Below are 16992 nucleotides of genomic sequence, written 5' to 3'. Positions count from 1 at the left end.
TCCAAGATAAGCAAACTGCACTTGAAGATGAAACCAAGGTTAAGGATCTTGATCAAAGCAAGGAAATCATTGTCACACCTCCTAAAGACCTCTCCTTGGACAATATCATAGGTGAAATATCTAAGGGAGTATCTACTCGCTCTAGACTTAAAATCTTAGGCAATAACATGGATTTTGTTTCTCATATTGAACCTAGAAACATAGATGAAGCATTGAATGATGAACATTAGTTATTGGCTATGCATGATGAATTGAATCAGTTTAAAAGGAATGAAGTGTGGGATTTAGTCCCTAAACCTACCTCTCACAAGCCAATCAAAACCAAATGGGTATTTCGAAACAAGCTTGATGAATCACACATCATAGTTAGGAACAAAGGCATATTGGTTGCTAAAGGATACAACCAAGAGGAAGGCATTGACTATGATGAGACCTATGCCCATGTTGCAAGGTTGGAAGCTATTAGGTTGTTGCTTGCTTTTGTTTGTATTATCGATTTCAGGTTATATCAAATGGATGTGAAAATTGTTTTTCTCAATGAATACATTGAAGAAGAGATATATGTGGAGCAACCTCCAGGTTTTGTAGACTTCGAACATCCTAATCATATTTACAAGCTGAAAAGGCATTGTATGGTTTAAAACAAGCACCAAGATCTTGGTATGAAAGATTGAGTAATTTCTTAATCAGGCAATCTTTAGTAAGAGGTCAAGTTGACAAAACATTATTTATCAAGAGATCAAACAATGATTTGTAGCTTGTGCAAATTTATGTTGATGACATAGTTTTTGGTGCTACTAATGAAGCTTTGTGTAAGGAATTTCTAGTTCTATGCGGAAAGAATTTGAGATGTCTAGAATGGGAGAATTGACCTTCTTTCTTGGACTTCAAGTTAAGCAAATGAAACATGGAACCTTCCTATGTCAAACAAAGTATTGTACAAAATTGATCAAGAAATTTAGTATGGAAAAGTGAAAAGAAGCATCAACACCAATATCCAATTATCTTGACTTGGATGAAAAAGGTAAATGGATAGATGAGTCAAAGTACAAAGGTATGATTGGTTCACTCTTGTATTTGACTGCAAGTCAACCTGATGTTATGGTTAGTTATTTGCTTGTGTGCAAGATATCAAGCAAATTCCAAGAAATCCCATTTAACTACTGTTAAAAGGATTATTAAGTACTTGAAGGGCATAACCAATGTTGGTTTGTGGTATCCCAAAGGTACCTCCTTGAGTTTAATTGGCTTTTCGGATTCTGACTTTGTAAGATGCAAGCTAGATAGGAAAAACACAAGTGGGACATGTCACCTCTTGGGAAGTTCACTTGTATCTCGAAATTGCAAGAAGCAAGCCTATGTAGCACTATCCATTGCAGAACCAGAATATATTGCAACTGGAAGTTGTTGTGCTCAAAGTCTCTGGATGAAACAACAACTTAAAGACTTTGGGATAACTCTTGATCACATTCCTCTGAAATGTGATAACACAAGTGCTATAAATTTGTCTAAGAATCTAGTCATGCATTCTAGAACTAAACATATGGAGATTAGGCATTATTTTCTAAGAGATCATGAATCAAAAGATGATTATTGCATTGAATTTGTTGATAGTGAACTTCAACTAGTTGACATCTTTACTAAGCCTCTTGCTAGGGATAGGTTTATCTTTATTAGAAATGAGCTAGGTAATCCTAGATGGACCTAACATGGAATGATGTTATGCTATAGTATATGTAGCTAAATATATGCTCTCTATGTCTATCAATTTCTATCTTGAATGTCTTTGTATGTTGATATGTTGAGATGTGCTTGATATTTGTTTTTTTAAAATACATGTTTTATTCCATTCTTTTTGTGATTTTCACTATTTTAATCGATTATGTGCGCGTTTTAATCGATTACACAATGTTTCTCTATGTTTATTGGTTTTTAAGTTTTTGTTTTAATCAATTACTAAGTATGTTTTTATGGTTTTATGGTTTAAAGTTTTCTATATTAATTGATTACTACTTTGTTTTGATCAATTACTTGTTATGGTTTATGGCTTCTTTTGGCTTTGCATTCTATTTTAATCAATTACTTTACGTCTTAATTGATTACAAAGGCCTCAAGGGGAGTTTTTCTGTCATATTTAATCGATTGCACCGCGTTTTAATTGATTACTTATATCAGATTTTGGTTTTTGGGTGAAACAACGACCAATTTAATCGATTACCATGTAAATTTAATCGATTACTTACGTGTTTTTTGTGTGTTGTAATTTGTTACACCTTTTCGTCTTCACCTCATCAACCACCATTATCACTGCATTTACTCCTGCCACCCACCTCAACCAATTAAAACACCTCAGTCTCTCTTTAAAATCAAGCCTGAACCTATTCATAAATCACACCAACACAATTTCTCATTTTCTACTACCACCCCTCTCTGAAGTCAAACCTCTTTTTCTCTCAAACCTTTTGTCTTCTCTTCAAAATGACAAGTAGCCCTTTAAGAGCTCAGAAGAAGGCAAAGTCCTTCAAAAGGAAGCAAGGTGAATGCTCCCAACTTGCTATCAACCGCTTGGACACATGGTTCACAGATGAAGGCAAGAAAAGTGACTACAAATTGGTATATGCTATAAAAAATGTGAGAGTACCCAAGTACCTAGACTTGGAATGGTTCTCTCAATAAGGGTTCAACTTTCCAAATCTTCTGGAAGTGCAAGGGCTATCAAAGCTGGTGCAAATGAAATGGACTTTTTATCCTGAGCTGGTCAAGGTTTTCTACACTTATGCACATGCTGACCTTAAATGTAACCTCTTTTCTACTTTTAATGGAGTACATATGGTCATAGATGATACTATATGGAAGGAAGTAGTTGGTCTGGAGACGGGTGGAGTCTGCAAGTTTAATGAAACTACATATGGTTACAAAAGGATGCAGACATATAGGGGAATACTTCTTGACCCTGCTAGGAATTTGAGAAATTTCCTAGGAGTTGGTGGATTGACTGTGGAGGACAGAATATTGGTCTACCTTATCACCTACATTCTCACACCAAGGTCAAGCAATCACGCTCAGGTTACAGATGATGATATGTAGATTGTTTATGGTTTGAAATCAGGTATCAAGATGAATTGGGTATTTTCGATTGTAGCATTATGTTGAAGTGTCACCGTCTGGTGGATTATGAGTTTCCTTATGTTATAGCATCTTGATACCTGATTATCAAGATGAGCCTAGAGAGCCTGTTGCTAGAAACACTAAAAAGATGGAAGAAGATGTTGAAGCTGAAGCTCAACATGAGTCTGCACCTCAATGGAGTCTTTTTGAGTCTTTTATGATTCAGAAGATGGATGTTATGCTTCACCTCCATCAAGAGCACTCAGCCGAAGTTTATAGCTTTTTGGAGAATATCACTTCTAGGTTGGAAAACATAGAGACTAGGCTCACCCTTAGCAACCTTTTTAACCATGATGAGGGTGAAGCTTAGCTATGTTTTAGTTCTTGTTTCCACTGTTTGGTTGTCCTTTCTATTTGATTTTAATTTTATTTCTATTTCTCTGGTCAACTGTTATGTTTTTTGGTTAAGTTGTTTCTATTTTATTTATAACGGATGTACTGATTAATGGTATGAATGAAATGCTATGATTTTTTTCCTTGTTCACATCATATGTTTGTTTGTTCTTACTCTCTGAGTGTTTGTGACTTTTTGGCCTTGTTGTGCCAAAAAGGGGAGAAGTATATTGCACTATACTGCATTGCATTAATGGAGAAGTATTGCATTGCATACATATATTTATTCATTTTGACAACTTTATTATGATGATGGTGATATAATTTGACACTTCTTTTGGCCATAGTGTTCAGTCATTTTCAAATGATATTTCAAGAGAAGTCTCTACTCTCAAGCCTCTCCATATGCACTCAATGGCAATTAGAGTTTGACATCATCAAAGTTAAAAATGGGGAGATTGTTAGAGATAAGGGGAGCAACATAAAGATCAAGCTATGAAGAGTTTTGTAGTTTTGTCTTTTTACATACCTAACTCATTAAGTGACATTTGTATTTATTGTTGCTTTGTAGTCTTAATCTATCTACGTGTACATCATGCATCATCATGTAGGGATAGGAAGATTGTTTCTATGGTTAGAAACATGTTTAGTGCATAAATTCTGTTTTAATTGATTACCAGCTATTAGTAATCGATTACACGAGTCTTTTGAGAAGCTTGCAGAGAGATCTTCATTTTGGTTTAATCGATTACATAGCTTTGTTAAGACTATGTCTGGTTTTCATGAGTATTTGGTTTAATCGATTACAAGGTATTCATAATCGATTACATCGTTCTTGAGAGTGTTCCGAGGAGTGATCAAGAACACTTTAATCGATTAAATCAAGAATCTAATTGATTACATTGTTCTTGAAAGTTTTCCAGGTTTTGGGAAGAACACTTTAATCGATTAAAATGGGAATCTAATTGATTACTTCTTCGAGATAATTGATTACATTGGCAATTTAATCGATTACAGATAGTTATAACTGTTTTATCTTTAAATAGCCACCTTATGTTCTCACTTTCAAGCATTCAAATGAATGATTTAGAATGAGCTTTCATGACTCATAACTTTAGTTTTTGTTTCTTGAAACTTTCAAAGGTTAAAATGAGTTGTTAACATCTGGGAGATCAAAAGAGATTCATTTAATCAAGCATTTGGTTCTTGCATTTAAATGTAGAGGTTGTGTCTTTCCTTGACTCTATTTTTACATGTTTTTACGCATGTTTGCTGCATATGCATGAGTTTATAAAGCATGCTAGAATAGGGTTTTCTAGTTTGAGCTAAGGGTAGGTGTCTCTTAGGTTTATATTCACAAAGGACCTTAGGGTTGGGTGCCTTAGTCTCTTTTTCTGGGTAGGATTTGAGATTGATTGTGATTGCTTGTAAGAACTTAAAATGCATAGTGGAAATCTAATTCAGGTTGGATAAGATAATTGGAGTCACTTATCTAGAAATAGAGAATGAACTAGTAGAAATCTTGTTGTTCATCTTCTCTTAAATCTTATCTCTCTCATTGCATTCTTGATCTATTTGCTAAACTTAAAGATATTTCTTTTTGAAGCACTTTAACAAAAGGATATTGTGTATAGGTGATTGATTAGATATTGGTTTTAAAATTCTATTTTTATTATGATTTGATTTCAAAACCATTTCACCCCCCTTCTTGGTTTGTGATTTCCATCATCTTTTTCACTTACCATCAGATGCTATAGTCTATTTTCCTCCTCCAACTTGGACTCTTCCAGTTCAGTCCTCTATCGTCAAGATGGGTCCTTATTGGCTGGTACTTAGCACTCAACAACCAGTTTGACCCTCCTTTGAGGTGACTCCTTCACAATCTTGGTGCGGTATAAAGAAAACCAAAATTAGAAGAACTCCCCAGGTAGTACCTCTCAAGTAGATATCCAACACATGTAGACTATTGCCAGTGCATCCTGTAGACATCCAACTCTTTGTTGATGATCGCTCATCCCTTAGCAAGTTACATGAACAAATGTACTTGCATGATCTAGCCATGGCATATCCTCCTGGTTTGCATATATTTAAGGCAACTGACATCAAGATGGTTGCTGATAGGGTCCACCTTCTCTTACCAGTATGGGTGCTACCAAGAAGAGGGGATTTGAGTTGTATTGTAAGGCATAAATGCCTTCGTGGTAGACAAAGGTAGAGATTGTGAATCATCCCCGCAATTGAAGCTCACTATTTCAAAGGAAGCAGCTAATCCAAACTCCTGATGCTCATGATGCAAAGACCTTCTGGAGTCAGATAGTGTGGATGGATTCCTAAAAAGCCTCCACCTCTGGCAATGATGGAAGTAATATTATTGTGCCACACAACGTTGTTCAAGTGTTACAACCTACCAGGAAGTATTACTTTGATGACGCTTGCATCTACTTAACAAGAGATGATGACAACTACTCCTTCATCCAACGTCTTCTTCAGCTTCCCTCCATTCCATATAGAGGAGCCTACAACTTGAAGAAGATGATGGAAGCTCAAATGATAGCCCATGTGACTAAGATCCATAAGGCTCAATAAAAGAGGAGAGTTGATGTTGTTGAGATTGCTGCGAAAGAAGTTGCCACCACTGTTCAAGCTAAAGCATATGCTAAAGCTATGGATGACACTATTGTGTGTGGGTTCCTCATTGACCTTACAAACACTGGTGTCATGGACGAGATTGGTAAGTGTCTAATGTAGCTATGGATGATGGAGTTGGAACACTAACTCCATATCCTGAGTCCAAGCAGTCAACAACTTCAAATGAAGCCACTTCTCAAGATAAGGGTGACCATGAAGTTGTAATTGTTTACTCAACAAGTTCTTGTCCTACCCCTCTCAATTATGCACAACCTACCACTGTCACTCATGATCAGGTTCAAGATATGATAGGACAAGCCATGGAGTCCTTTGTTGAACATCAACGTCAAGAGAATGAGTAGTTTCGCCTATCTATACAGACTGCCATTACAATGTAGTTTTCCAACCTTGGTGTCATCCTTTTACAGAGCATCCAACAAGCTCAATTGTCAATGCTTAGAATTGTTGCTGCACCTGCACCTGCATCGGTATCTCAACCTGCGTCTCTTGAACCTCCACCACAACCTTTGGCTCTGATACCACCACCACCTCCATCCTTTTCACCACCTTCCCGACCTCTACCATCATCACCCTTTCAAGACTGACAATGATGTTCTTCAATTTTTCTATCTTCAAACCCATTTTTTTGCTTATGACAAAAATGGGAGAAATAAGAATTTTTTATCATAATGAAAAACGTTATATATATATATATATATATATATATATATATATATATATATATATATATATATATATATATATATATATATATATATATATGTATGTATAAAAGCAGTCTTGAAGTATTCACACACACACACACACACACACACACACACATATATATATATATGTCATAGTCTTGCCATGCTTGAACTCAAAGGGAGTTTAACTACATTACATTCTCTTTTATAACTTTTTTCTTTAGAAAAAAAATTATACTGTTTGTCATCATAAAAAAGGGGGGATTGTTAGGTCTGGACGACCATGTGTCTCATCCACCCTAGATTTTGATGTATAACATAAGTATAAACTATTGGTATTCTAATGAGTTTTTGACAAGTAGACAAGATTATTATGCTAAAGGAATATCATCCATAACTATAAAGAGTATGCTCTGTTTGAACCCAACATGCTATATTCAGTAAGTGTCCACTCTTGTGCATAACAACATAACACACTGTCATAAGGTAAATTCATGCATCTAGTCTCAAGGACAGAGTATCACAAAAAAAGGGAAGTGCACATGTACTGTTATATTCAAATTGCATTTGTCTCTATTATGTTTGAATAGCTATCATTTGAATTCATGAAAATGACAACATAGAAGAGACTAGAAAACCTCTGAGGAATATCCTCTGGAAGGTCGCTTTCACAAAGGTCAAAAAGCACATGGTGTTGTCTGTAGTTCATATAAATCCTCACCATTCAAAGCTTGACACATCAACTAATTCCTCTATGAGAGACAACGGTCCTTTCAATATAAGGACATAAACCCAACAACAAATATCTCACTGAAATCTAGAAAAGGATGTCTCCTTCAACAAAGAAACTGACAAAAAAATGAGAAAAAGAAATAACAATAGCATAAGAAAAATTCTTGAGGCGAAACTCTATCTTCAACGGTCCATGCTTAATTGTATATTCACTCTCTGAGTGTTAAGAATACTTGTATTCAATCAAACATTTGTTTGTGAAAGCCAGGAGTGGCTAAGTGTTAAAAATACTTGGGTTCTTAGATTCAGGAGGACTCTAAGAAGATACCAGAAGTGGTGTTAAGAATAGTTGTAAAGCCAGGAGTGGCGGTTTAGAATACTTGTTTGTAATCAGTTATTGATTAGTGGAAGTAAAGGAGAACTAGACGTAGCTCAGGTTGAGGGAACCAGTATAAACAAAGTGTTTCTACTTCTCTCCATATTGTTTTATCAAGTGTTCTTATTAATTTTTCTAACATCACTTTACACCAAGTGCTTATTTGAAAAACTGTTTTAAGAAACTCTTATTTGTCACTGGATGACCACTATGCTCTTTATTACTTAGTCTGTTTATTCTTAGTGGATGACTAGTGTTGGTCTATGTATTACCCATATTGTCTCTGTTATTGCAAAAAGTTATCTTTGATATACACACTATTCAACCCCCCCCCATTTTAGTGTGTTTCTTGCAGTTTCAGATGCAAGATACATGTTCCCAAAAGAACAAGAAAAAAAGAAACTCATTTTATTTAGATTCAAGCATATCACGTTTTAGCTTTTAAAGTTGAAAGTTACATCTAAGAAAAGGAAAGGTGTAACACCCTAAGTGTATTAGCGTAACTAAGCTTAATATTTCTAAAGACACAAAAATGAAAAACATCCATGCAATGTCATCATGTGAAAGTTAACAAAAAAACTTATAAAATTACAACTTAGTTCTATGTATTATACAAATACAACTTATTTCCTATAGCATATACATCATACAACATAAAAAGAACTACATAGATATAAAAAAACATCTTCCAAGACAAGACTCCATGCTCCAATGACACATGCAGTTACCTATTTTCCTGAAAAGAAGGGAACTCAAAGGGGTAATATATAATGTCTCAGTAAGTGCTCTAGGGACTCTAAGGTTGGGTTAGACTCCTCTATCAAAATAACCCAATCATTTGTCTTTCATGGTTTTACTCTTACTGGGTCTCTATCAAACCTTATCATTTCTAAAGTTGGGTCGGCATCCATCGATCATAAAAACTTTCCTTTAACTTACCCCTTGTAATTGCTTATTACACTAGTTCATCTTCACTAATATCTTAAGATCCATTCTTTAAACAGTAAGTTGCTTAGTTTTACATTTTTCTTTCTCTTTTGCAGTAAATCCACTTCCTTACTCAAGTTTTATTCCTAAACATTAACCTTACATCAATCTATGCTCAAAGACAATATTTGTTCTAGCCTATACTCACATAGTGTCATTTTAGATACATCTCTCATTATGCCCTTAAAGAGATAAGTCCTATCACATTACAAGTCACCACAATAGTTTAACATCTAGATATATATACATTATGATAACTATGGATAGAATCATTCGTATATAACATAAGTACAACATAAGCCACACATGACATCCACTTAATAAACCACACAAGTTAGACAATTCACAAAAATGCACATATGCAATGTGATGTTGCTTTCTCTTTTCCCATGTGCATGTTGTACCAAAAAAACATTTACAAAAGAAGCTCAAAAGGACATGTAGTAACAAACCCACATGATTCCATTACTACGCTTTCACTGAGACGAGACTGCCAATGGCCCGTCAAGGTTACCCAATTTTGCAAGGGTACTCCAACCCACAGGATCAACATGAGCCACTTGGAGATTCCAAATTGGATACCCCCCAAGTATAGAGTCATACATTAACTCATTCATGCCCTCCTCGATAAGCTTGCCCTCATTCTCCATCTTAAAAACATATGCACATTTATGATGCATGTCCCAAACATTCATTTGCAAGTGATTCCATTCAACTTCACATCAAACATAGTGAGCTCATTCTTTCCCCACATAGGCTAGATAACTAACAGTCAAAATACTGCCCAGGCCCATTCTCGCTAAACATAGGCTAAGTCACCCATCTCAATGGCATCTAACCATAACTCATCATAACATGGTGGTCCTTGCTCCACATTAACTTGGGCCGTATATAAATATTTTCAAAACAGTATAATGACATCACTTGATTCACCATGCACACACAGATATCATACATCACAATTCACACTTTAGAGATGAAGCATAACATTCAATGATTCCACAACACTCATAAATCACCATTCAAGTTATAGCATCAACACATGTATTCAATATCATTATTCAATCAAGTCATGTGCATCTTAACTCTAGGCCACACATCAATTTTAGCATCTTCTTACTTTGTATTATGATTGGTATAACATCCTTTAAGTTTTGAGCATTACTTTTATCATTTTCGATTGTGTGTTTATGAACTCTCTGAGGTGTAACCACTATATTTGTAGTTACGCTAATCTTATCAAGTTGCATTTTATCTTGTTTTAAAGCTAAGACAATTATCTACAAGTTCTATGTTTACCTCAAAAGCTAGTTAGTCATCCACTATGCTTAAGATTAGGAAGAACACAAACTGAATGCATAATCCTGACAAATATTAGAGATATGGGAACAACATGAACAACCTAAAGACTAAAGCTTGAAGCTTGGAGAAAAGCTTAAAGATGTTTTGTCTTTTACATGCCTAACTTCTTTGAGTGGTATTTGTATTGGTTGTTATATTGAATGTTGCATCTTAGTCCATATCATATCTTTTGTGCATCATGCATCATCATGAGTAAGGGAGAAGAAAATTTTCTAAGTTAGGAAAGTTTCTTCAGAAGGCAAAACTCTCTATTTTAATCGATTACAACCTTATCGTAATCGATTACACAAGTTGTTTGAAGCTTGTAGAGTTATGTCTCGTATTGGTTTAATCGATTATAGCCTTATCGTAATCAATTACACAGTTGTTTTTAAGATAATGATTGATTTATTTAGGAGTCTCTACTTTAATTGATTACCATGTGTTATAATCGATTACTTCTCTTTCTATAAGTGTTTCAAAAGTGAACAAGAATACTTTAATCGATTACATTGTTCTTGAGCTGTTTCTAGGTTTTGGGAAGAACACTTTAGTCGATTAAAAAGATAATCTAATCGATTACTTCATTGAATTAATCAATTACCTTGTAAATTTAATCAATTATAGGCGGTTATAACTATTTTCTCTATAAATAACCAACTTGTGTTCTCTTCATAGTACAACGAAATAAGCTTCTGAATGAGCTAAGATCATGTGTTGTTATTAGCTAAAGAAAAAAGAGAAGAAAAATGCTTAGAAAAAGTAGCTCACACCTTCCAATGTTTTGATTGTGAAGATCTTTAATGATAAGTGAGTTGTGTCACTTTCTTGAGTTCAAGAAGAACACCTCTTTAGTCAAGCAAGGTTTTATGGAAAGGATTGATCAGGTTGTGTCTATCTTTACTCTTGGTTTTCATGAATGGTTTTACACATCTTTTTGTTTGTGCAAGAATCGCTTAAGGCATGCTAGAATAGGTGTTTCTGGTTTGGCCTAAGGGTAAGTTTCTCTTAGGCTCTTATTCACAAAGGACCCTAGTGTTGGATGCTTAAGTCTCTTTTTCCAAGGTGGGGACTATAGATTGGTGTTGATTTCTTGTAAGGATTCTATATGCATAGTGAAAATCTAATTTTGATTTTGGATTAGATAACTAGATTAGTTTCTTTAGTGATAGAGAGTGAAATAGTATAAAAAGGTTGTATACTTCTTCTCTTGATCTTATCTTTATCTCTCATTTTCGTCTTAATAAGTTTTTTCAAGAATATATCTTTGTGGAAGAAAGAACTTTAATGAAGGATCTTGTGTAAAGGATAGATTGATTAAGTATTGATTGAGTTTGATTTATAAAATTTTTGTGATACGATCCATACAAAAGAAGTTTTTGTAACTCTGGTTTTAAAAGTTCGTTTTGTTTTGAAAACCAATTTACCTCCCCCCCCCCCTCTTGGTTTGTTGAGTACCATCCTCTTTTTCAACAACTTGACATTTGCTCACTAATTGTTCTATATATAGAGTTCTAGAAATCCAAATTAGGTGAAACCAAAGCCATTAGTTAAGTGAATGCCACACATATCTTATGAAAACACATAATCCTAATTCAGTCAAATTCATAGTTCTTTTTTCATATTAAATTTTCATTTCTAGTTATTTTATTCGCATCTTTGTTTTCACATCACTCTCTTAAACTAAGATATCTAGTTCATGAGATAAGATAAAAATACTTACACCGACAACTAAAGAAGGAAATAGCTTAAGAAGGATAGGAGAAAGCACTCACCAAGAAAGAATGGAGACAAGCTTTAACTAACTCACACGAACTTGACGACATTGACCACCACGACCCTAGTAACAATTATTACTATGACTAAAACTTAAGTGTGATTTAAAACACAATTTCAAGCGGCCTATAATCCACAAGTATGGAAACTCTAATGGAAAGATAATAAATATTAACTATGTAGGACTTCACACTTAGCGCAAAGCCCACTTTATGTTTTGATGCTCTTAAGGATTGATAGTGTCCTCTATATATGTAGGGAGAAAGGGGTTTGTGAGGTTATTTTGTCCAATAGTGGACTTCAAGTGTTTTTCATGAGTAAGTGGCCTACTTCGTGGTCGATTTTCTCTAAGATAAAAGCTGATTTTGGTTTCTAAAGTATAGGAATGAATTGTAGCTCTTTCCAAAGTTTTCATCATAAAACTACACTAGAGTTAGACAATTGTTCAAGCATTCTAATATAAGAATTTAGTATAATACGTCTCTAACACCAAACATAATAATAATAATAATAATAATAATAATAATAATAATAATAATAATAATAATGATGATGATGATGATGATGATGATGATGATGATGATGATGATGATAACAATAGTAATAATAATAATAACAACAACAACACCAACAACAAGAATTTATAGAAAATATAGAAAAAGAGTCTTAATAAGACTTTTTCTTAAGGTATATTTCTAGTATTTGAAACTTGAGGTGTTGCAAAAGTAAATGAGCATTCTCTTCTAGTGTACGTGTAAATGGGTTGTGCTTTTAAGTTTTAACATTTTTGTTGGATCGAGTGGCCTCAGAATAATTAAGAAGGGGGGGGGTTGAATTAATTATTCCTAAAACTTTACCAATTAAAAATTACTTTTAAGGCTTTTACTTATGTTGTTAAAAGAATATGGAGTAGAAGAGAAACTTAACAGAAAGTAAAAGCGGAAATTAAATGCACAGCGGAAAGTAAAAGAGTAGGGAAGAAGGAAACAAACACACAAGAGTTTTTATACTGGTTCGGCAACAACCCGTGCCTACCTCCAGTCCCCAAGCGACCTACGGTCCTTGAGATTTCTTTCAACCTTGTAAAAAACCTTTTACAAGCAAAGATCCACAAGGGATGTACCCTCCCTTGTTCTCTTTGAACCTAGTGGATGTACCCTCCACTAGAACTAATCCACAAGAGATGTACCCTCTCTTGTTCTCAGTCAAACCCAAGTAGATATACCCTCTACTTGTGCCACAAAGGATGTACCCTCCAATGTGTTAAGACAAAGATCTCAGGCTGTTACACCTTTGATACTTTGTGAATGGAGATACAAAAGAATTCTCAGGCGGTTAAACCTTTGAACGATTTTGTATTAGGGAATAGGAAGAATCAAAAGAATTCTCAGACTGTGTCATTTTGAATTCTTTGACAAGGGAGAAGGGAGACACAAAAGAATTCAGGCGGTTAGTCCCTTGTTCATTTGGAAAAGAGAGAAGAGAGACACAAAAAGAATTCAGGCGGTTAGTCATTGGCGAATTCTTTTTGGCAAAGGGATAAGAGAATGAAAAGATGAATAGCACAAGTTTTCAAGGTTTAGAAAACCAGAAAACTTCAGAAAGATTTTGGTACAAAGAAGAAGAAGAAGTTCAAAGAGAGTCAAGGCTTGTAAAGGATTGATTGGAAAAGTAAAGTATTCAAGATTGTTGTTAGAAAGATTGATTTAGAATACAAAAACAAAGCCTTGCTTTTATAGACTCTTCATGTCTGGTCAAGAAGGCCATTCAGAAGAGTTATAACTTTTTAGAAAAACTTAAAACCCATTTGAAAAAGTCAAAACCTTTTTGAAGAGTTACATCTTTAGATTTTTCAGAAACAAACACTAGTAATCGATTACCAAATAAGTGTAATCGATTACACAAAGCTTTTGAGTGAAATCATGTGACTCTTCACTTTTAAATTTGAATTTCAACGTTCAAGGACACTGGTAATCGATTACCAAAACATTGTAATCGATTACAGCCTTTTGAAAATATTTGGAATGTTGTAAATTCAGTTTGAAAACTTTTTCAAACTCATTTTACTACTGGTAATCGATTACAACAATATGGTAATCGATTACCAGAGAGTAAAAACTCTTTGGTAAAGGTTTTGTCAAAAACTCATGTGCTATTCAAAGTTTTGAAAAAACTTTTTAATACTTATCTTGATTGAGTCTTTTCTTCATTCTTGAATCTTGATCTTGATTCTTGAAATCTTGAGTCTTGATTCTTGATTCTTGAATCTTGATCTTGATTCTTGAGATCTTGAATCTTTGTTTGTAGGCTTTCTTCTTGAGTCTTGAATTCTTCTTGATTCTTGAATCTTGATTCTTGAGATGGATGTTCTTTGATTCACTTGAGCTTTTTGTTCATCACTTTTGTCATCATCTTTTATTGTCATCACTGTTATCATCAAAACACCTTTGAATCATTGTTGATTCATCATGAAGCTTTGCTTCCACAATCTCCCCCTTTTTGATGATGACAACTTCTGAAATCAAGAACCACACACACACACACTTTTTCCTAGTCGATCACTCTTATAAATGCTCCCCCTCTGTTTTTGAATTTATGCTTATCTTAAAATTAAATTATTTACTCATGTGAGTTCTTGATTTATCCCTATTTCTCTCCCCCTTTGGCATCAACAAAAATCCAAAGTGCGTATCAAACTTAAAAGTATGCAAATATATCTAAAACATTTATATAGTATTCATAAAAAAATATTAACCATAACATGAAGTAAAAACCATGAAGTAACAATCATAAATAGATTAACTTATAAAATCCACATAGTCAAATAACATACTTGTTCAACCAAACCATGCAAATAAGGAAATAAATTGTTCAAATACTATAGTAATATTGCCAAAATACAAGGCTGAAAATCAAAGTAGTAATATTAAAATTTAATTCTAAGATGATGGTGGCGGCGGTGGTGGAAGATCAAAGCTTGATCGGATGTAAGATACATCTTCTTCAACCTTAGTCATTCTTGACTCCATTTCATTGGAGCGCATATCCACTTGCAGTTCCAAAGTATCAAACCTCTCACCAACAAAGGTTTGAAGACCATCAAACCTTTCCAAAATCTTCGAAAGAAGAGATGAATCTTCTCCCTCATGTCCTTCTTCACCAATATTTCTAGCACCCTTCTTTACCCATGATCCATCATGCTCCTTAATATAACCAAAGGATGCTATGACTGAAGCGCCTATAAGGAATGATCTCTTGATTGGAACATAAGGTTCAGAATCAAGAGGGATGTTGAAATGTTGAAGGAAGAGGGTAACAAGGTGAGGATAAGGCAATGGGGCATTCAATCGCAATGCCTTATGCATGCGATATCTAACAAGATGTGACCAATCAATTTGTAAACCTTTATGAAAGGCCCACATGACAATGAGATCTTCTTTAGAAACCTGGGCAAGGTTTGAAGATCTAGGAAGCAAAATGCGAACTATAAGGTAATGGAGGATGCGGCTTTCAAAATCCAATGAACCAGTAAGAAGTCTTCCGGTCATATCCGCTTGGTTGGTGCAAACCAACTGGCGGGCATCATGCACAGAGAAATCGAATTTCCATTCATCAATCAGTGCACCCTCAAAAGGCACACCTTCATTAGGCAATTTGGCTAAGTCAAAAAATAGGGATTGGTCAATGACCATCTTAATCCCATAGATTTCAGACATTAGAACACCTTCATGAATTTCTAAATTAGAATAAAAGGCTTTGACTAATTCAGAATAGACAGGTAATTTCAGAGACATGAATGGAATAAGATTAGAGCTTTCAAATGCTTGGAAGCATTCAAAATTCTCATTTGAGAAGAACTCCATATCTATGAATTTTGGGTCTACAATGGAACGAGAGGAAAAGAGATTTGTGTACCGTATACGCTGTTCCTCTGATGAGAATAATTATCCAGAGGGAATGGACGGAGGAATTGGTGCTTCCTGTGACCCGGAATGTCGCTGACTCCGACTCGAAGTTCCTTTCCGCTTTATCGATGGTTCTGCCATTTGAAGAGTTTTTTGGGATGTCAATCGGTTCAAATGAAAGAGATTGAAAAAAGATGAAGTTAGGGCTTTGTGGGGAGTGATTTGGATAAGAATTGAGTGAGATATGGCTGGAAGAAAAATTGGGGGCGAGGGTTTTCGAGAGAATGAAAGATTGTAGGTTTCAGAATTTGAAATTTAAATATATAGGTGCAGGGACACGTCGTAATTGATTACACAAATATGGTAATCGATTACCAAAGAGCAACTTTGCCAGAAATAACTACTTGTAATCGATTACCAGTGGTTATTTTAGCCAGAAAAACAAAAATAGAAGGCTTTCTAGGAGAGAAGAAGTTTTGAAAACTATTTTTGAAAATACTATATTTGAAAATACTTTATGACTAATTTTCAATCATGTAATTTACATATCATGTCATGCAAAAATATTCAAAACATGAAGATAATCAATTTTATCAAGAACAATTACAATACAAGTATGAAGAATATTGATTTTACTTGAATAAATGAATGAATATTTCATGCAAATAGAATGAAATCAATCAAGCAAATATACTCATGATTTCAATCAATCAAAAGACAAACAAATAAAGAATTGTTAGTCATCATAGTCAAATTGTTTGAATGAAAATTTCAACTTTAAGAGAAATTTTAATAAGATAATGGTTTTGATATTACCTTTTTCAGGATTGAAGTGTCTATATCTTCAAAGATGAGAATCATTTTTTTTCTTGTTTTTCATCATTGAGAGATGTTCTCGTCACTTTCATAATCTTTGGTTAAAAGATTAATCTCCTTTTCTGAGCCATCGGATGAATCATTCTCATCCCATGCAATGTATGCTTTCTTAGTTCTTCTTTCGTCAAATCTTTTCTTTTCACTTTTCTCCGACCATTCTTCA

Source organism: Glycine max, chromosome 4, assembly GCF_000004515.6.
Source record: "Glycine max cultivar Williams 82 chromosome 4, Glycine_max_v4.0, whole genome shotgun sequence".
NCBI lineage: Eukaryota > Viridiplantae > Streptophyta > Magnoliopsida > Fabales > Fabaceae > Glycine > Glycine max.
This window is presented reverse-complemented; position numbering follows the sequence as displayed.